Source organism: Cetorhinus maximus, unplaced genomic scaffold (assembly GCF_964194155.1).
Source record: "Cetorhinus maximus unplaced genomic scaffold, sCetMax3.hap1.1 HAP1_SCAFFOLD_3144, whole genome shotgun sequence".
NCBI lineage: Eukaryota > Metazoa > Chordata > Chondrichthyes > Lamniformes > Cetorhinidae > Cetorhinus > Cetorhinus maximus.
This window is the reverse complement of record NW_027599069.1, coordinates 9479-32069: the sequence shown is the minus strand read 5'-3', so window position 1 is coordinate 32069 and position 22591 is coordinate 9479. Positions and strand designations below refer to the sequence as shown.

At 52.4% G+C, this 22591-nt stretch overlaps 1 pseudogene; it reads left to right on the top strand.

Annotated features, from left to right (window-relative positions):
- Positions 1 to 10836: 10836 nt before the first annotated feature.
- LOC144677842 (erythroblast NAD(P)(+)--arginine ADP-ribosyltransferase-like) lies at positions 10837 to 19533 on the top strand (annotated as a pseudogene).
- Positions 19534 to 22591: the final 3058 nt, after the last annotated feature.

Here is a 22591-nt window from a genome sequence, read left to right as displayed (position 1 = left end):
AACCCTCATACCCCATCCCTCCCCTCAACTGCTCCCCACCTCCCGAACCTTCAATCCCCATCCACCCCTTCACACACCCTCAACTCCTCCTCACCTCCCCAACCCTCAACCCCCATCCCTCCCCTTTCACACCCTCAACCACTACCCACCTCACCAACCATCAACCGTCATCCCTTCCCTCACGCACCCTCAACCACTCCCCACCTCCCCAACCCTCAAACCCCATCCCTCCCCTCACACACCCTCAACCCCTCCCCATCTCCCCAAACCGTCAAGCCCCATTCCTCCCCTCACACACCCTCAATCCCTCCCCACCTCCTCAACCCTCAACCCCCATCCCTCCCCTCACACACCCTCAACCCCTCCCCACCTCCCCAACACTCAACCCTCATCCCTCCCCTCACACACCCTCAACCCCACCCCACCTCCCCAACCCTCAACCCCCATCCCTCCCCTCAACCCCTCTCTACCTCACCAACCCTCATGCCCCATCCCTCCCCTCACAGACCCTCAACCCCTCCCCACCTCCCCAACCCTCAACCCCCATCCCTCCCCCCACACATCCTCAACCCTTCCTCACCTCCCCATCTCTCCCCTCACAAACCCTCAACACCTACCCAACCCTCAACCCCCATCCCTCCCATCACACACCCTCAACCCCTCCCCACCTCCCCAACCCTCAACCCCCATCCCTCCCCTCACACGCCCTCAACCCCTCCCCACCTCCCCAACCCTCAAACCCCCTCCCTCCCCTCACACACCCTCAACCCCACCCCACCTCCCCAACCCTCAACCCCCATCCCTCCCCTCACACACCCTCAATCCCTCCCCACCTCCGCGACACTCAACCCCCCTCCCTCCCCTCACACACTCAACCCCTCCCCAACCTCACACACCATCAACCCTCACCCGCCTAATGATCAATACTCTGCACTCACGCTCCCTAACCATGTTCCCCACATGGCAAATGATCAGGTCTGAGGGGCTGAATGGCCTCCTCCTCTTCCTATCTGTGCAAACTGTATATTAAGGTCATGTTTGATAGATTGACAGTGTTTTAAATGTTGAATTAACAATGTTGACCTCAAATTAAAATAATTTGTGCTCTATCCTTTTCACAAGCAATATGTCAATAAAAACTAACGAGCAACTATCCAAATATCTCTGATCATTGTAACTTATTGGAATCTTGCTGTGCACACTCTATACGTTGAACTGGTGAAGTGGGCAGGCAGATGGCAATTGCAGGTTAACGTAGAGAGTGAAGTGGTTCATTGTGGGAGGAAGAATTTGGAGAGACAATATCAAATAAAGGGTACAATTCTAAAGGGGGTCAGGGTGAATGAGCGGGTAATAAAGCAGACAGTATCCTGGGCTTTATTAATAGGGGTATAGATTACAAGAGCAGGGAGGTTATGTTAAACGTGTATAAAACACTGGCTCAGCCTCAGCAAGAGAATTGTGTCCAGTTCCAGGCATCACACTTCAGGGAGGATGAAAAAGGCTTCAGCGAGAGGGCAGAAAAGATTCAGAGAATGGTTCCAGGGGTGAGGAAATTCAGGAATGGGAGATCAACGGGCTGTGATCAGGAGCAGGAACCCTGGGTGATTTCCCCTCTGTCTCTAACCCCAGGATCACTGGACAGTGATCAGGAGCAGGAACCCTGGCTGATTTCCCCTCTCTCTCCCTAACCAAGGGACCACTGCGCAGTGATCAGGAGTAGGAACCCTGGCTGATTTCCTCTCTCTCTCTCTAACCCTGGGATCACTGGACAGTGATCAGCAGCAGGAAACCTGGCTTATTTCCACTCTCTCTCTAACCCAGGGGTCACTGGACAGTGATCAGGAGCAGGAACCCTGGCTGATTTCCCCTCTCTCTCTCTAACTCAGGGATCACTGGACAGTGATCAGGAGCAGGAACCCTGGCTGATTTACCCTCTGACTCTAAACCCGGGATCACTGGACAGTGATCAGGAGCAGGAACCCTGGCTGATTACCCTTTCTCTCTCTTTCTCTCTCCCTGAACTAGACATCACTTGACAGTGATCTGGAGCAGGAAACCTGGTTGATTTCACATCTCTCTCTAACCAGGGATCACTGGACAGTGATCAGGAGCAGGAACCCTGGTTGATTTCCCCTATGTCTCTAATCAGGGATCACTGGACAGTGATCAGGAGCAGGAACCCTGACTAATTTCCCCTCTCTCTCTAACCCAGGGACCACTGGACAGTGATCAGGAGCAGGAACCCTGGCTGATTTCCCCTCTCTCTCTATCCCAGGGTCCACTGGACAGTGATCAGGAGCAGGAACCCTGGCTGATTTCCACTCTCTCACTCTCTCTCACTCACTCTCTCTCTCATTTTCTCTCTTACACTCACTCACTCACTCTCTCTCACTCACTCTCTCTCACTCATTCTCTCTCACTCACTCTCTCTCACTGATTCTCTCTCACTCACTCTCTCTCACTCACTCTCTCTCACTCACTCTCTCTCACTCACACTCTCTCACTCACTCTCTCTCTCTCACTCTGATTCCAACATCATTGGACAGTGATCGGCAGCAAGATCCCTGGCTGATTTCCCAACTCCATCTAACACAGGAACCAATGGACAGTGATCAGGAGCAGGAACCCTGGCTGATTTCCACCCTCTCTCTAACCTGGAATCGCTGGACAGTGATCAGGAGCAGGAACCCTGGCTGATTTCCCCTCTCTCTCTCTCTCTAACCCAGGGGTCACTGGACAGTGATAAGGAGCGGGGGCCCTGGTTGATTTCTCTTCTCTAACTTTAACCCAGGTATCACTGGACAGTGATCAGAACAGGAACACTGGCTGATTTCCCTTTCTGTCTCTTTCTCTCTCTCTGACCCAGACATTAGAGGACACTGATCGGGATGATTTCCGCTCTGTCTCTATCCCTGGGATCACATTTACAGTGATCAGGAGCAGGAACCCGGGCTGATTTCCCCTCTCTCTCTAACCCAGGGATCACTGATCATTGATCAGGAAAAGGAAGCCTGGCTGACTTCCCGTCTCTCTCTAACCCATTACACAGTGTTCAAGAGCAGGAACCCTGGATGATTTCCTGTCTCTGTCTCTGTCTCTGTCTCTGTCACTCTGTGCCAGACATCACTGGACAGTGATCAGGAGCAGGAACCCTGGCTGATTTCCACTCTCTCTCTCTAACCCGGGATCACTGCACAGTGATCAGGGGCAGAAAACCTGGCTGATTTCCCCTCTCTCTCTAACCCCAGGGATCATTGGAAAGAGATCGGGAGCAGGGACCCTGGTTGATTTCACAACTCCATCTAACCCAGGGATCACTGGACAGTGATCAGGAGCAGGAACCCTGGCTGATTTCCCCTCTCTCTCTCTACCCCAGGGATCACTGGACAGTGATCAGGAGCAGGAACCCTGGCTGATTTCCCCTCTCTCTCTCTAACCCAGGGATCACTGGACAGTGATCAGGAGCAGGAACCCTGGCTGATTTCCCCTCTCTCTCTCTCTCTAACCCAGGGATCACTGGACAGTGATCAGGAGCAGGAACCCTGGCTGATTTCCCCTCTCTCTCTCTAACCCAGGGATCACTGCACAGTGATCAGGAGCAGGAACCCTGGCTGATTTCCCCTCTCTCTCTCTACCCCAGGGATCACTGGACAGTGATCAGGAGCAGGAACCCTGGCTGATTTCCCCTCTCTCTCTCTAACCCAGGGATCACTGGACAGTGATCAGGAGCAGGAACCCTGGCTGATTTCCCCTCTCTCTCTCTCTCTAACCCAGGGATCACTGGACAGTGATCAGGAGCAGGAACCCTGGCAGATTTCCCCTCTCTCTCTCTAACCCAGGGATCACTGGACAGTGATCAGGAGCAGGAACCCTGGCTGATTTCCCCTCTCTCTCTAACACAGTGATCACTGGACAGTGATCAGGAGCAAGAACTCTGGCTGATTTACCCTCTGACTCTAAACCCGGGATCACTGGACAGTGACCAGGAGCAGGAACCCTGGCTGATTTCCTCTCTCTCTCTCTAACCCAGGGGTCACTGGACAGTGATCAGGAGCAGGAACCCTGACTGATTTCCCCTCTCTCTCTCTAACTCAGGGATCACTGGACAGTGATCAGGATCAGGAACACTGGCTGATTTCCCCTCTCTCTCTCTAACTCAGGGATCACAGGACAGTGATCAGGAGCAGGAACACTGGCTGATTCCCCTATCTATTTCTCTCTCTCCCCCTCTCTCTCTCTCTAACCCAGACATCACTGGACAATGATCGGGAGCAGGAACCCTGGCTGATTTTCCCATTTCCATCTAACACCGGTACCACTGGTCAGTGATCAGGAGCAGGAACCCTGGCTGATTTCCCCTCTGTCTCAAACCCCAGGATCACTGGACAGTGATCAGGCAAAGGAATCCTGGCTGATTTCCCATCTCCATCTTACACAGGAACAACTGGACAGTGATCAGGAGCAGGAACCCTGGCTGATTTCCTGTCTCACTCTAACCCAGTGATCACTACACAGTGATCAGGAGCAGGAACCCTGGCTGATTACCCTTTCTCTCTCTTTCTCTCTCTCTGAACTAGACATCACTTGACAGTGATCAGGAGCAGGAACCCTGGCTGATTTCCCCTCTCTCTCTAACCCAGGTTCCACTGGATAGTGATCAGGAGCAGGAACCCTGGCTGATTTCCCCTCTCTCTCTAACCCAGGGATCACTGGACAGTGATCAGGAGCAGGAACCCTGGCTGATTTCCCCTCTCTCTCTAACCCAGGGATCACTGGACAGTGATCAGGAGCAGGAACCCTGGCTTATTTCCTCTCTCTCTCTCTAACCCATGGACCACTGGACAGTGATCAGGAGCAGGAACCCTGGCTTATTTCCTCTCTCTCTCTCTAACCCAGGGATCACTGGACAGTGATCAGGAGCAGGAACCCTGTGTGATTTCCTCTATCTCTCTAACCCAGGAACCACTGTACAGTGATCAGGAGCAGGAACCCTGCCTGATTCCCTCTCTCACTCTCTCTCACTCCCTCTCACTCTCTCTCACCCTCTCTCACCCTCTCTCACTCTCTCTCACTCTCTCTCACCCTCCCTCACCCTCTCTCACTCTCTCTCACCCTCTCTCACTCTCTCTCACCCTCTCTCACCCTCTCTCACTCTCTCTCACCCTCTCTCACCCTTTCTCACCCTCTCTCACCCTCTCTCACCCTCTCTCACCCTCTCTCACTCTCTCTCACCCTCTCTCACCCTCTCTCACCCTGTCTCACTCTCTCTCACTCTCTATGACCCAGACATCACTGTACAGTGATCGGGAGCAGGAACCCTGGCTGATTTCCAATCTCCATCTAACCCAGAGACCACTGGACAGTGATAAGGAGCAGGAACCCTGGCTGATTTCCACAGTCAATCTAACCCGGGGATTCACTGGACAGTGATAAGGAACAGGGGTCCTGGCTGATATCTCCTCTCTCTCTAAACCCAGGTGCCCACAGGACAGTGATCAGGGCCACGAGTCCTGTCGGATATCCCTTCTGTCTCTCTCTATCTCTCTCTAGCCCAGGGATCACATTACAGTGATCGGGAGCAGGAACCCTGGATAGATTTCCCTCTCTCTCTAACCCAGGGATCACTAGACAGTGATCAGGAGCAGGAATCCTGGCTGATTTCCCCTCTCTCTCTCTCTAACCCAGGGATCACTGGACCGTGATCGGGAGCAGGAACGGTAGCTGATTTCCTCTCCCTCTAACCCAGGTATCACTAGACAGTGATCAGGAGCAGGATCTCTGGCTGAATTCCCGCTCTCTTCTTATCCCAGGTATCACTGGACAGTGATCGGGAGCAGGAACCCTGGCTGATTTCCTCTCTCTCTCTATCCCAGTGATCACTGGACAGTGATCGGGAGCAGGAACCCTGGCTGATTTCCTCTCTCTCTCTAACCCAGTGACACTGGACAGTGATCAGGAACAGTTTTGATCTCCCTCTAGTGTCCCAACATTGCCAGGGCAGGTACAGGACATTGATAAGGAGTAAAGCTCCATCAACACTCTACACATCCAACGCATCAAACCCACCTTCCTATGATTTCCCCAACTCCCACTTTCTCCCCATCATCCTCAATCCCACCTGCTCCTCATATCCTTCATTCCCACCTTACGACACATCCCTCAATCCCAGCATCTCCCAGTATCCCTCAATCCCACCTTCTCCCCATATCCCTCAATCCCACCTTCTCCCCATATCACTCAATCCCACCTTCTCTCCATATCCCTCAATCCCACCTTCTCCCCGTATCCCTCAATCCCACCTTCTCCCCATATCCCTCAATCCCACCTTCGCCCCACGCCCCTCATTCCCACCTTCTCCCCACGCCCCTCAATCCCACCTTCTCCCAACGCCCCTCAATCCCACCTTCTCCCCATATCCCTCAATCCCACCTTCTCCCCATATCCCTCAATCCCACCTTCTCCCCGTATCACTTAATCGCACCATCTCTCCATATCCCTCAATCCCACATTCTCTCCATATCCCTCAATCCCACCTTCTCTCCAAATCCCTCAATCCCAGCATCTCCCCGTATCCCTCAATCCCACCTTCTCCCCATATCCCTCAATCCCAACTTCCCCCCCACACCCCTCAATCCCTCCTTCTCTCCATATCCCTCAATCCCACCTTCTCACCATTACGTGTGTTTTGGACACTATCATTTTTTGCTTCCATTTCTATTCACCTTCAGGTGAAGCACAGATTCTGTCTTTGAAACTGGATAAGGTTATTCCCTGGAAACTGGCTCCATTTTTCCGATATGAAGGATCTCTCAGCACTCCGCCCTGTACAGAGAATGTCGTTTGGACTGTTATCGAGCGCCCCATGTCTATGAGTATCTCACAGGTACAGTTCTGTTAGCAACCCTCCGCACGTCCGCGACAGAGACCAGGGAGAGATCGATGCATTGGGATAACTTCAGATCATGTCGAGAGAGGAACAGGAGGAGGCCATTCAGCCCCTCCAGCCTGATGTCTCTTCCATTCGGCCACGGCTCTTAACCCCAAGATTTCCAGCAGAGGGTCCGATGATCTTCTCCTGCCCCGAGAGACAGGTCAGGCATTTACCGACCTCACTGAGTGAGACTCAGTGCAGAGGAAAACTCTGGCTCATTCCAGGCAGTTTGTGGAGAGCTCACCTGAGATAACACAGCCTGATGTACACCATTGCATCGAGGTGGTCACAGACACCATGTTCCCAAAGACGTGGAATATCATCACCTTCCTACAGGATAACCACAGTCGAATGGATACAGCCTATGGGTAGCCTATGCTCATGTGTTAAGGGGTGATCGTGCTAACCACTCGCTCTATAAACAGGTCATTGCTTGAAATGCACACAACTCCTCCTCACCTCCTCAATTCCTCCTCAACTCCTCAACTCCTCCTCACTTCCTCAACTCCTCCTCACCTCCTCAACTCCTCCTCACCTCCTCAACTCCTCATCACCCTCTCAACTCCTCCTCACCTCCTCAACTCCTCCTCACCTCCTCAACTCCTCCTCACCTCCTCAACTCCTCATCACCCTCTCAACTGCTCCTCACCTCCTCAACTCCTCCTCACCTCCTCAACTCCTCCTCACCTCCTCAACTCCTCCTCATTGAACTGGACTAGCCATGTAAATACTGTGGCTACAAACGCAGTTCAGCAGTTGGGAATCCTGTGGTCAGTAACTCACCTCCTGTCTCCCCAAAGCCTGTCCACCATCTACAAGGCACAAGTCAGGAGTGTGATGGGATACACCCCACTTGCCTGGATGAGTGCAGCTCCCACAACACTCAAGAAGCTCGACACTGTCCAGGACAAAGCAGCCCCGCTTGATTGGCAACACATCCACAAACATTCACTCCCTCCACCAACCCAGCATCCAAGGGTTTCACTACCTCCACTCTCCAAGACCTCGTCTTGAGGGACCTCGCTTGAGGGGGCAGGCGGAGGCAGAGAGTGTGCGCTGGGCGCCGGCAGTCGGAGGGCTGCTGGAGATCAGGGCCATGCTGGGTCGAAACCAGATGATGAGCCTATGGAGTTGTCCGTTAGGCGGCAGATGCTGGATGTCCAGTGGGATGTCCGGGAGGATCTGGTGGAGATCCGTGTGGGTCTGAGTGCCAGGCTCTCTGCTGTGGAGGAGTCCATGTGGAGCATGATCACTGCGTTAACCCTCACGGCCGAGCGCCCTGACTCCACCATTGAGAGAGCGGCCACTGTCATGGAGAGGCAGCTCCAGCGACAGAATCAGGGGTTCCTGGGGATGCGCACGGACCTGCAAGACCTCAACACAGGCACTGACCTCAGGTGGTCAGTGCCCGTGTGGGAGATGGATGAGGCACCCAGTATCCCAGTGAGGTGCCCGTCCATCAATGGTGAGCCGGGAGGTCCAGAACGACCTCGCGTTGGGGCACAAGCTGTCTGACATCTCTGCGGGCTCCTCTGTGACCTTCAGAGCCACTGGCATTGGGTGTCCACCCACACAGTCAGAGCTGATCCCAGTCCCACTCATCTGTCCAAATGGAGGTCACTGTCTCCCTGGAGAGACGAAGCCTCCTTCGGCACTGCACCTCGGACATATTGAGGTAGCTGCATCGCCGCCTGTAAACTCTGGCAGCAGGATAGCAGTGCTCTCTGCGGACCCTTCCGACTTAGACTACCAGCTGGCCCTGCTCCCCTTGTGCCAGCGCCTCTCCTCCCCACAGGTACCCTCCCCTGGAAGCTGCATTGGGATACCCGGCCTCCTCTCCCTTCTTCCCCTCTCTCCCTCCTCAGGCGGGGTGCGTCCAGCGGAGACCACAATCCCCATTCCCAGGGTGATGGAAGGCTGCCTGGTACCTGGAAGGGCCCCACACGGTCTGAATCCTCCGGGGTCCTTGGAGACACCAATGAGGCCTGAAATGAAGCCTGGAAATGCTCAGAATGAAGCCCCGAATGGAGATGAAGCTACCAAGTACCAAAAACACACCAACAGCAAACGATCTCCTGAACTCCTCACGACTCGCGCTGGCAATGCTGCTGACCCTTTTTATCCCACCCGTGGAGGAGGGTATTGAAATTGTCGGCTGCCCACCTGCCCGTTTTGCCCATGCGACAAGGGCAAATTTGCACTCTGGAAACGCGGAATCGGATTTTAACGGCTTAAGTGACCTTTTAATTGATGGCGGGTGGGTTTTTTTCTGACTTTTCTCTCTTTCTAACTGGACTCCTGTTGCTAGGTAACAGCACAGTTTTTTTTCTACCTTGTGCTTGTGAGACCTTCCCTTCAAGTGTCGTAAAACCTCATTAGTAATGCAGGTATACAAACAGAGCTTAGAGATGCAATCTCCACTGAAAAATGAAACTGGGCCACTGGTTTCATCTTTTAACCCACAAATAGAGAAAAATATACATTAAACTATCTCTAGATCCTAACACCTTGAGCTAACTGACCCCTCCTGGACCATATAGAGTCCAGGATACACTCCCCGCTCGGATCAATTCCTGCCATGTCTGTGAGCTATGCTTCGTTCAACTTTGACCTTTCTCCTCGTCTGACCTCCTGGTTAAACCACTCAGTGAGAGACGTGCTCAGTTCCTGTCTCCACAAACTGTGCTGAAACCACAAGTGCAGGGCCATGACCAGGTCTCCACTTCACCTGTGTCTCTCCCCTATCTCATCTGCTCCATGAAACTGATTCTCTGTTTATATCTCGCTCTCTCATTCCCCCCAACACCAGCCATCCCAATCGCTCAACCGGGCAGTCTCTCTGTCTCATCCAGGACCTACAACCCTCCCTATCTCTACAACTAACTCCAGCCCCTACAACACCCACTATCTCTACAACCTCTTCCAGCCGCTACAACCCCCGCAATCTCTGAAGTCTCCTCCAGCCCCTACAACACCCCTTTTCTCTGAAGCCTCCTCCTGTCCCTACAACTCTCCCTATCTCTATAACCTCCTCCAGATCCTACAACCCTCCCTATCTCAGCAACCTCCTCCAGATCCTACAACCCTCCCTATCTCTGTAACCTACTCCAGATCCTACAACCCTCCCTATCTCTGTAACCTCCTCCAGCCCCTACAACCCACCCTATCTCTGTAACCTCCTCCAGCCCCTACAACCCTCCCTATCTCGGTAACCTCCTCCAGCCCCTACAAAGTCACTCTGTCTCAGTAACCCTCCTCCAGCACCTATAAACCCTCCCTGTCTCTGTAACATTCTCCAACCCCAACAACCCTCCCTATCTCTGTAACCTCCTCCAGCCCCTACAACCCTCCCTATCTCGGAAACCTCCTCCAGCCCCTACAAACCCTCCCTGTCTCTGTAAACCACCTCCAGCCCCTACAAACCCTCCCTGTCTCTGTAACCATCTCCGGCCCCTACAACCCTCCCTATCTCTGTAACCTCCTCCAGGCCCTACAACCCTCCCTAACTCTGTAACCTCCTCCAGCCCCCTACAACCCTCCCTATCTCTGTAACCTCCTCCAGCCCCTACAACCCTCCCTATCTCTGTAACCTCCTCCAGCCCCTACAACCCTTCCTATCTCTGTAACCTCCTCCAGCCCATACAACCCTCCCTATCTCTGTAACCTCCTCCAGCCCCTACAACCCTCCCTATCTCTGTAACCTCCTCCAGCCCCTCTTGTTTACACACGAATCGGGGTTCCAGGAAGTACAGTACACCGAAGGGTGGTGCACGTTTCTCATTGTGTGGGTTAAACAAACTATCACAAAATGTAGGTGCAGCTCAGAGCCAGGTACTGGTCACGTACAAGATCGGAAATGAGAAAATCAGAGTGAGGTCCATTTCCAGGACTGTGAAAGTTTAATGCATCAAATGTGGAGATTATCCAAGATGAGGTGGTTCATTTACGTTTACCTCCTGATAGGCTGTGAGTATTTACACACTGACTGCAAACCTCAAAAGAATCCGTCCCATAACTTTGAGGGAGTTATCTTTACAACATTTTGGTGTCTATCTCACTGGGTTTTACTGTCCCTCTCTCTCTCTCGTAAACGTGACTCTGAAACTGGTGGGTTTGGGACCTGCACAGTGACAAGTCCAGACAGACATTCCCAGGCATTTTCTGATGGGGGTTCATACGGACTCAAAACGTTAACCTGGCTCCACTCTCCACACACGCTGCCACATCTGCTGAGTTATTCCAGCATCTTCCGTCTTTATTTCACATTTCCATCATCAGCAGGATTACGCTGCCTGTACTGAGGGAATGCAGCACTGTCGGAGGGTCAGTACTGAGGGGGTGCAGCACTGTCGGAGGGACAGTACTGAGAGAGTGCTGCACTGTCGGAGGGACAGTATTGAGGGATGCCGCACTGTCAGACGGAAAGTACTGAGGGAGTGCAGCACAGTCGGAGAGTCAGTGCTGAGGGAGTGCAGCACTGTCAGAGGGACAGTACTGAGGGAGCGCCGCACTGTCGGAGGGTCAGTACTAAAGAAATGCTGCACTGTCAGTGGGTCAGTACTGAGGGAGTGCCGCACTGTCAGAGGGTCAGTACTAAAGAAATGCTGCACTGTCAGTGGGTCAGTACTGAGGGAGTGCCGCACTGTCGGAGGGTCAGTACTGAGGGAGTGCCGCACTTTCGGAGGGTCAGTACTGAGGGAGTGCTTCCTTGTAGAAGGGCCAGGAATCAGAGGACACTGCACTGCAATGCACTATCTCTGTAACCTTCCTCCAGACCCTACAACCCTCCCTATCTCTGTAACCTCCTCCAGTCCCTCTTGTTTACACACGAATCGGGGTTCCAGGAAGTACAGTGCACCGAAGGATTGTGCAGGTTTCTCAGTGTGTGGGTTAAACAAACTATCACAAAATGTAGGTGCAGCTCAGAGCCAGGTACTGGTCACGTCCAAGATCGGAAATGAGAAAATCAGAGTGAGGTCCATTTCCAGGACTGTGAAAGTTTATTGCATCAAATGTGGAGATTATACAAGATGAGGTGGTTCATTTACGTTTACCTCCTGATAGGCTGTGAGTATTTACACACTGACTGCAAACCTCAAAAGAATCCGTCCCTTAACTTTGAGGTGGTTATCTTTACAACATTTTGGTCTCTATCTCACTGGGTTTTACTGTCCCTCTCTCTCTCTCGTAAACGTGACTCTGAAACTGGTGGGTTTGGGACCTGCACAGTGACAAGTCCAGACTGACATCCCCAGGCATTATCTGATGGGGGTTCATACGGACTCGAAATGTTAACCTGGCTCCAGTCTCCACACACGCTGCCAGATCTGCTGAGTTATTCCAGCATCTTCCGTCTTTATTTCACATTTCCATCATCAGCTGGATTATGCTGCCTGTACTGAGGGAGTGCAGCACTGTCGGAGGGACAGTACTGAGGGAGTGCCGCACTGTCGGACGGTTAGTACTGAGGGAGTGCAGCACTGTCGGAGGGTCAGTACTGAGGGAGTGCCGCACTGTCGGAGGGTCAGTACTGAGGGAGTGCCGCACTGTCGGAGGGCCAGTACTGAGGGAGTGCTGCACTGTCGGATTGACAGTATTGAGGAAGAGCAGCACTTTCGCTGGGTCAGTACTGAGGGAGCGTCGCACTGTCGGAGGGTCAGTACTGAGGGAGTGCTGCACTGTCAGTGGGTCAGTACTGAGGGAGTGCTGCACTGTCAGTGGGTCAGTACTGAGGGAGTGCTGCACTGGCGGAGGGTCAGTACTGAGGGAGTGCTGCACTGTCAGTGGGTCAGTACTGAGGGAGTGCCGCACTGTCGGAGGGTCAGTACTGAGGGAGCGCCGCACTGTCGGAGGGTCAGTACTGAGGGAGTGCTGCACTGTCAGTGGGTCAGTACTGAGGGAGTGCTGCACTGTCAGTGGGTCAGTACTGAGGGAGTGCTGCACTGGCGGAGGGTCAGTACTGAGGGAGTGCTGCACTGACAGTGGGTCAGTACTGAGGGAGTGCCGCACTGTCGGAGGGTCAGTACTGAGGGAGCGCTCCACTGTCAGAGGGTCAGCACTGAGGGAGTGCTGCACTGTCGGAGGGTCAGTACTGAGGCAGCACCGCACTGTCGGAGGTTCAGTACTGAGGGAGTGCCGCACTGTCGGAAAGTCAGTACTGAGGGACTGCTTCCTTGTAGAAGGGCCAGGAATCAGTGGACATTGCACTGCAATGCACTATCTCTGTAACCTTCCATCAGACTCTACAGCCCTCCATATCTCTGTAACCTCCTCCAGCCCCTACAACACTCCCTATCTCTGTAACCTCCTCCAGCCCCTCTTGTTTACACACGAATCGGGGTTCCAGGAAGTACAGTGCACCGAAGGATTTTGCACGTTTCTCAGTGTGTGGGTTAAACAAACTATCACAAAATGTAGGTGCAGCTCAGAGCCAGGTACTGGTCACGTACAAGATCGGAAATGAGAAAATCAGAGTGAGGTCCATTTCCAGGAATGTGAAAGTTTATTGCATCAAATGTGGAGATTATCCAAGATGAGGTGGTTCATTTATGTTTACCTCCTGATAGGCTGTGAGTATTTACACACTGACTGCAAACCTCAAAAGAATCCGTCCCTTAACTTTGAGGTGGTTATCTTTACAACATTTTGGAGTCTATCTCACTGGGTTTTACTGTCCCTCTCTCTCTCTCGTAAACGTGACTCTGAAACTGGTGGGTTTGGGACCTGCACAGTGACAAGTCCAGACAGACATCCCCAGGCATTTTCTGATGGGGGTTCATACGCACTCGAAACGTTAACCTGGCTCCACTCTCCACACACGCTGCCAGATCTGCTGAGTTATTCCAGCATCTTCCGTCTTTATTTCACATTTCCATCATCAGCAGGATTATGCTGCCTGTACTGAGGGAGTGCAGCACTGTCGGAGGGTCAGTACTGAGGGAGTGCCGCACTGTCGGAGGGTCAGTACTGAGGGAGCGCAGCACTGTCGGAGGGTCAGTGCTGAGGGAGTGCAACACTGTCGGAGGGTCAGTACTGAGGGAGGGCCGCACTGTCGGAGGGTCAGTACTGAGGGAGTGCAGCACTGTCGGAGGGACAGTACTGAGGGGGTGCAGCACTATCGGATTGACAGTATTGAGGAAGTGCAGCACTGTCGGAGGGCCAGTACTGAGGGAGTGCTGCACTGTCAGTGGGTCAGTACTGAGGGAGTGCTGCACTGTCAGAGGGTCAGTACTGAGGGAATGCAGCTCTGTCGGAGGGTCAGTACTGAGGGAGTGCTGCACTGTCAGTGGGTCAGTACTGAGGGAATGCAGCTCTGTCAGTGGGTCAGTACTGAGGGAGTGCCGCACTGTCGGAGGGTCGGTACTGAGGGAGTGCCGCACTGTCGGAGGGTCAGTACTGAGGCGTTGGTTCATTGTGTTGTTGGGGAAGAGACTGTATCACTGGGACATGTCTCTCTCTCTCTCTCTGATTCACAGCACAGGGACTGGTCACTTCCCTGGTCAGCGATGGGGAAAGCTGTGGGATCCACACGGGTGGCAATGGGCTGGATATGGAAGAGAACTCGGCCGCGTATTGGTTCACACGGAGTGAAGATTGGGACAACTTGGCGATCGAGTGATTGAATGAAGAACTGAAGAGAAACAAGACATTCATGAATGTTTGGGATTTGGCAAGAAAGTTATGGAATGGGCGCACCATTCCCCACGGTCTCCTTAAGGAGAACATGATCGTGGTCACTATGTACACCCATAATGGATCATTGTACAAGGCATTTAACGATGAGGTTCAGGAATATGGAAATATCAACATATACAACTCCAAATTTAAACTGAAGGGTTTCCACTCTCTCCTAACCATCGCTCTCCATGTATTGAGAGATCATTCCAAACAGTTACACGCTTATCGCGGGTTGAACATTCCCAAGTCTGGGAGACGGGGCCAGGAGCTGAGGTTTGGGAGATTCGCCTCCACCTCCCTCAACAGAAGAGTGGCCGAGGGATTTGGAAACAGGACTTTCTTTGTGCTAAACACGGCTTACGGTGTTAATATCCGCAATTACTCGTTCTTTAAGAGGGAAGATGAGATCTTAATCCCTCCCTACGAGAAGTTTGAGATTGTAAAGGCCGAGGGCTCAGGGGGAAACTGCAACTTCACCCTCCGCTCGGGAGGCTACGAGGGAGTTGAGGTGGGGCTGGAGAGGGATGGTAGTGACTGTCTGAGAGTTTACCGGGAGACCCTACCCTGGTGGGCCGGGTTTCTGATCGCCTTGGGGATCTTGGTCACTCTGTGGGGGTTAGGTGCATTTCTCTACAAGGGCTTCTCCCAGGAATATATTCCAATTTCCCAACATCTCCCCAACCCTCAACCCCCATCCAATACCCCGCAAACACCCTCAACCCCTCCCCAACTCCCCAAACCTTAACCCCCATCCCTCCCCTCACACACCCTCAACCCCTCCCCAACTCCCCAACCCTCAACCCCATCCCTCCCCTCACACACCCTCAACCCCTCCCCACCTCCCCAACCCTCAACCCCCCTCCCTCCCCTCACATACCCTCAACCCCTCCCCAACCTCGCACACCATCAACCCTCACGCGCCTAATGATCTAAACTCTGCCCTCATAATCCCTAACCATGTTCCCTGCATGGCAAACGATCAGGTCTGAGGGGCTGAATGGCCTCCTCCTCTTCCTATCTGTGCAAACTGTATATTAAGGTCATGTTTGATAGATTGACAGTGTTTTAAATGTTGAATTAACAATGTTGACCTCAAATTAAAATAATTTGTGCTCTATCCTTTTCACAAGCAATATGTCAATAAAAACTAACGAGCAACTATCCAAATATCTCTGATCATTGTAACTTATTGGAATCTTGCTGTGCACACTCTATACGTTGAACTGGTGAAGTGGGCAGGCAGATGGCAATTGCAGTTTAACGTAGAGAGTGAAGTGGTTCATTTTGGGAGGAAGAATTTGGAGAGACAATATCAAATAAAGGGTACAATTCTAAAGGGGGTCAGGTTGAGTGAGCGGGTAATAAAGCAGACAGTATCCTGGGCTTTATTAATAGGGGTATAGATTACAAGAGCAGGGAGGTTATGTTAAACGTGTATAAAACACTGGCTCAGCCTCAGCAAGAGAATTGTGTCCAGTTCCAGGCATCACATTTCAGGGAGGATGAAAAAGGCTTCAGGGAGAGGGCAGAAAAGATTCAGAGAATGGTTCCAGGGATGAGGAAATTCAGGAATGGGAGATCAAAGGACAGTGATCAGGAGCAGGAACCCTGCTGATTTCCTCTCTCTCTCTCTAACCCAGGGATCACTGGACGGTGATCAGGAGCAGGAACCCTGGCTGATTTACCCTCTGACTCTAAACCCGGGATCACTGGACAGTGATCAGGAGCAGGAAACCTGGCTGATTTCCCCTCTCTCTCTCTAACTCAGGGATCACTGGACAGTGATCAGGAGCAGGAACACTGGCTGATTTCCCTTCTCCCTCTCTAACTCAGGGATCACAGGACAGCGATCAGGAGCAGAAACACTGGCTGATTCCCCTATCTATTTCTCTCTCTCCCTCTCTCTCTCTAACCCAGGGATCACTGGACAATGATCGGGAGCAGGAACCCTGACTGATTTTCCCATTTCCATCTAACACCGGTACCACTGGTCAGTGATCAGGAGCAGGAACCCTGGCTGATTTCCCCTCTGTCTCAAACCCCAGGATCACTGGACAGTGATCAGGCAAAGGAATCCTGGCTGATTTCCCATCTCCATCTTACACAGGAACAACTGGACAGTGATCAGGAGCAGGAACCCTGGCTGATTTCCTCTCTCTCTCTCTAACCCAGGGATCACTGGACAGTGATCAGGAGCAGGAACCCTGGCTGATTTCCCCTCTTTCTCTCTAACCCAGGGATCACTGGACAGTGATCAGGAGCGGGAACCCTGGCTGATTTCCGCTCTCTCTCTCTAACCCAGGGATCACTGGACAGTGATCAGGAGCAGGAACCCTGGCTGATTTACCCTCTGACTCTAAACCTGGGATCACTGGACAATGATCAGGAGCAGTAACCCTGGCTGATTTACCCTCTGACTCTAAACCTGTGATCACTGGACAATGATCGGGAGCAGGATCCCTGGCTGATTTTCCCATTTCCATCTAACACCGGTACCACTGGTCAGTGATCAGGAGCAGGAACCCTGGCTGATTTTCCCATTTCCATCTAACACCGGTACCACTGGTCAGTGATCAGGAGCAGGAACCCTGGCTGATTTCCCCTCTGTCTCAAACCCCAGGATCACTGGACAGTAATCAGGCAAAGGAATCCTGGCTAATTTCCCATCTCCATCTTACACAGGAACAACTGGACAGTGATCAGGAGCAGGAACCCTGGCTGATATCCTCTCTTTCACTCTCTCTCACTCACTCTCTCTCACTCATTCTCTCTCACTCACTCTCTCTCACTCACTCTCTCTCACTCTCTCTCTCTCACTCTGATTCCAACATCATTGGACAGTGATCGGCAGCAAGATCCCTGGCTGATTTCCCAACTCCATCTAACACAGGAACCAATGGACAGTGATCAGGAGCAGGAACCCTGGCTGATTTCACCTCTCTCTCTCTAATCCAGGGATCACTGGACAGTGATCAGGAGAAGGAACCCGGGCTGATTTCCCCTCTCTCTCTAACCCTGTGACCACTGGACAGTGATCAGGAGCAGGAACCCTCGCTGATTTCCTCTCTCTCACTCTCTCTCACTCACTCTCTCTCTCATTTTCTCTCTTACACTCACTCACTCACTCACTCTCACTCACTCTCTCTCACTCATTCTCTCTCACTCACTCTCTCTCACTGATTCTCTCTCACTCACTCTCTCTCACTCACTCTCTCTCACTCACTCTCTCACTCTCACTCTGATTCCAACATCATTGGGCAGTGATCGGCAGCAAGATCCCTGGCTGATTTCCCAACTCCATCTAACACAGGAAACAATGGACAGTGATCAGGAGCAGGAACCCTGGCTGATTTCACCTCTCTCTAACCTGGAATCACTGGACAGTGATCAGGAGCAGGAACCCTGGCTGATTTCCACCTTCTCTCTAACCCAGGATCACTGGACAGTGATCAGGAGCAGGAACCCTGGCTGATTTCCCCTCTCTCTCTCTAACCCAGGGATCACTGGACAGTGATCAGGAGCAGGAACCCTGGATGATTTCCCCTCTTTCTCTCTAACCCAGGGATCACTGGACAGTGATCAGGAGCAGGAACCATGGCTGATTTCCACCTGCTCTCTAACCCGGGATCACTGGACAGTGATCAGGAGCAGGAACCCTGGCTGATTTCCCCTCTTTCTCTCTAACCCGGGGATCACTGGACAGTGATCAGGAGCAGGAACCATGGCTGATTTCCACCTTCTCTCTAACCCAGGGATCACTGGACAGTGATCAGGAGCAGGAACCCTGGCTGATTTCACCTCTCTCTCTCTCTCTAACCCAGGGATCACTGGACAGTGATAAGGAGCGGGGGCCCTGGTTGATTTCTCCTCTTAACTTTAACCCAGGTATCACTGGACAGTGATCAGAACAGGAACACTGGCTGATTTCCCTTTCTGTCTCTTTCTCTCTCTCTGACCCAGATATTAGAGGACAGTGCTCGGGATGATTTCCGCTCTGTCTCTAGCCCTGGGATCACTGGACAGTGATCAGGAGCAGGAACCCGGGCTGATTTCCCCTCTCTCTCTAACCCAGGGATTACTGGTCATTGATCAGGAAAAGGAAGCCTGGCTGATTTCCCGTCTCTCTCTAACCCATTACACAGTGTTCAAGAGCAGGAACCCTGGCTGATTTCCCCTCTCTCTCTAACCCAGGGATCACTGGACAGTGATCAGGAGCAGGAGCCCTGGCTGATTTCCCCTCTCTTTCTAACCCAGGGACCACTGGACAGTGATCAGGAGCAGGAACCCTGGCTGATTTCCTCTCTCTCACTCTCTCTCACTCACTCTCTCTCTCATTTTCTCTCTTACACTCACTCACTCACTCTCTCTCACTCACTCTCTCTCACTCATTCTCTCTCACTCACTCTCTCTCACTCACTCTCTCTCACTCACTCTCTCCCTCTCACTCTCATTCCAACATCATTGGACAGTGATCGGCAGCAAGATCCCTGGCTGATTTCCCAACTCCATCTAACACAGGAACCAATGGACAGTGATCAGGAGCAGGAACCCTGGCTGATTTCCACCCTCTCTCTAACCCGGGATCACTGGACAGTGATCAGGAGCAGGAACCCTGGCTGATTTCCACCCTCTCTCTAACCCGGGATCACTGGACAGTGATCAGGAGCAGGAACCCTGGCTGATTTCCCCTCTCTCTCTCTAACCCGGGATCACTGGACAGTGATCAGGAGCAGGAACCCTGGCTGATTTCACCTCTCTCTCGCTCTCTAACCCAGGGATCACTGGACAGTGATAAGGAGCGGGGGCCCTGGTTGATTTCTCTTCTCTAACTTTAACCCAGGTATCACTGGACAGTGATCAGAACAGGAACACTGGCTGATTTCCCTTTCTGTCTCTTTCTGTCTCTCTGATGCAGACATTAGAGGACAGTGATCAAGATGATTTCCCCTCTCTCTCTAACCCAGGGATCACTGGTCATTGATCAGGAAAAGGAAGCCTGGCTGATTTCCCGTCTCTCTCTAACCCATTACACAGTGTTCAAGAGCAGGAACGCTGGCTGATTTCCTCTCTCTGTCTCTGTCTCTGTCTCTGTCTCTGTCTCTGTCTCTGTCACTCTGTGCCAGACATCACTGGTCACTGATCAGGAGCAGGAACCCTGGCTGATTTCACATCTCCATCTAACCCAGGGATCACTGGACAGTGATCAGGAGCAGGAACCCTGGCTGATTTCCCCTCTCTCTCTCTAACCCAGGGATCACTGGACAGTGATCAGGAGCAGGAACCCTGGCTGATTTCCCCTCTCTCTCTCTAACACAGGGATCACTGGACAGTGATCAGGAGCAGGAACCCTGGCTGAATTCTCCTCCCTCTGTCTCTAACCCAGGGATCACTGGACAGTGATCAGGAGCAGGAACCCTGGCTGATTTCCCCTCTCTCTCTCTAACCCAGGGATCACTGGACAGTGATCAGGAGCAGGAACCCTGGCTGATTTCTCCTCCCTCTGTCTCTAACCCAGGGATCACTGGACAGTGATCAGGAGCAGGAACCCTGGCTAATTTCCCCTCTCTCTCGCTCTCTAACCCAGGGATCACTGGACAGTGATCAGGAGCAGGAACCCTGGCTGATTTCACCTCTCTCTCGCTCTCTAACCCAGGGATCACTGGACAGTGATAAGGAGTGGGGGCCCTGGTTGATTTCTCTTCTCTAACTTTAACCCAGGTATCACTGGACAGTGATCAGAACAGGAACACTGGCTGATTTCCCTTTCTGTCTCTTTCTGTCTCTCTGACGCAGACATTAGAGGACAGTGATCAAGATGATTTCACCTCTCTCTCTAACCCAGGGATCACTGGTCATTGATCAGGAAAAGGAAGCCTGGCTGATTTCCCGTCTCTCTCTAACCCATTACACAGTGTTCAAGAGCAGGAACCCTGGATGATTTCCTGTCTCTGTCTCTGACTCTGTCTCTGTCTCTGTCTCTGTCACTCTGTGCCAGACATCACTGGTCACTGATCAGGAGCAGGAACCCTGGCTGCTTTCCCATCTCCATCTAACACAGGTACCACTGGACAGTGATCAGGAACAGGAACCCTGGCTGATTTCCCCTCTGTATCTAACCCGGGATCACTGCACAGTGATCAGGGGCAGAAAACCTGGCTGATTTCCCCTCTCTCTCTAACCCAGGGATCATTGGAAAGAGATCAGGAGCAAGAACGCTGGCTGATTTCCCCTCTCTCTCTCTAACCCAGACATCACTGGACAGTCATCGGGAGCAGGAACCCTGGTTGATTTCACATCTCCATCTAACCCAGGGATCACTGGACAGTGATCAGGAGCAGGAACCCTGGCTGATTTCACATCTCCATCTAACCCAGGGATCACTGGACAGTGATCAGGAGCAGGAACCCTGGCTGATTTCCCCTCTCTCTCTAACCCAGGGATCACTGGACAGTGATCAGGAGCAGGAACCCTGGCTGATTCCCCCTCTCTCTCTAACCCAGGGACCACTGGACAGTGATCAGGAGCAGGAACCTGTGTGATTTCCTCTCTCTCTCTAACCCAGGGACCACTGGACAGTGATCATAAGCAGGAACCCTGCCTGATTCCCTCTCTCACTCTCTCTCACTCTCTCTCAATCTCTCTCACCCTCTCTCACCCTCTCTCACCCTCTCTCACTCTCTCTCACTCTCTTTCACCCTCTCTCACCCTCTCTCAACCATTCTCACCCTCTCTCAACCTCTCTCACCCTCTCTCACCCTCTCTCACCCTCTCTCACCCTCTCTCACCCTGTCTCACTCTCTCTCACTCTCTATGACCCAGACATCACTGTACAGTGATCGGGAGCAGGAACCCTGGCTGATTTCCAATCTCCATCTAACCCAGAGACCACTGGACAGTGATAAGGAGCAGGAACCCTGGCTGATTTCCACAGTCAATCTAACCCGGGGATTCACTGGACAGTGATAAGGAACAGGGGTCCTGGCTGATATCTCCTCTCTCTCTAAACCCAGGTGCCCACAGGACAGTGATCAGGGCCACAAGTCCTGTCGGATATCCCTTCTGTCTCTCTCTATCTCTCTCTAGCCCAGGGATCACATTACAGTGATCGGGAGCAGGAACCCTGGATAGATTTCCCTCTCTCTCTAACCCAGGGATCACTGGACAGTAATCAGGAGAAGGAACCCTGGCTGATTTCCCCTCTCTCTCTCTAACCCAGACATCACTGGACAGTGATCAGGAGCAGGAACCCTGGCTGATTTCCCCTCTCTCTCTAACCCAGGATTCACTGGACAGTGATCAGGACCACGAACCCTGGCTGATTTCCTCTCTCTCTCACTAACCCAGACATCACTGGAGAGTGATCAGGAGCAGGAACGGTAACTGATTTCCTCTCCCTCTAACCCAGGTATCACTAGACAGTGATCAGGAGCAGGATCTCTGGCTGAATTCCCGCTCTCTTCTTATCACAGGTATCACTGGATAGTGATCAATAGCAGGAACCCTGGCTGATTTCTCCTCTCTATCTCTAACCCAGGGATCACTGGACAGTGATCAGGAGCAGGAACCCTGGCAGATTTCCCATCTCTCTCTCTCTAACCCAGGGATCACTGGACAGTGATCAGGAGCAGGAACCCTGGCTGATTTCCCCTCTCTCTCTAACCCAGGGATCACTGGACAGTGATCAGGAGTTGGAAACCTGGCTGATTTCCTCTCTCTTTCTAACCCAGGGATCACTGGACAGTGATCAGGAGCAGGAACCCTGGCTGATTTCCCCTCTCTCTCTAACCCAGGGATCACTGGTCAGTGATCAGGAGCAGGAACATTGGCTGATATCCCCTCTCTCTTTCTAACCCAGGGATCACTGGACAGTGATCGGGAGCAGGAACCCTGCCTGATTTCCCCTCTCTCTCTAACCCAGGGATCACTGGTCAGTGATCAGGAGCAGGAACATTGGCTGATATCCCCTCTCTCTTTCTAACC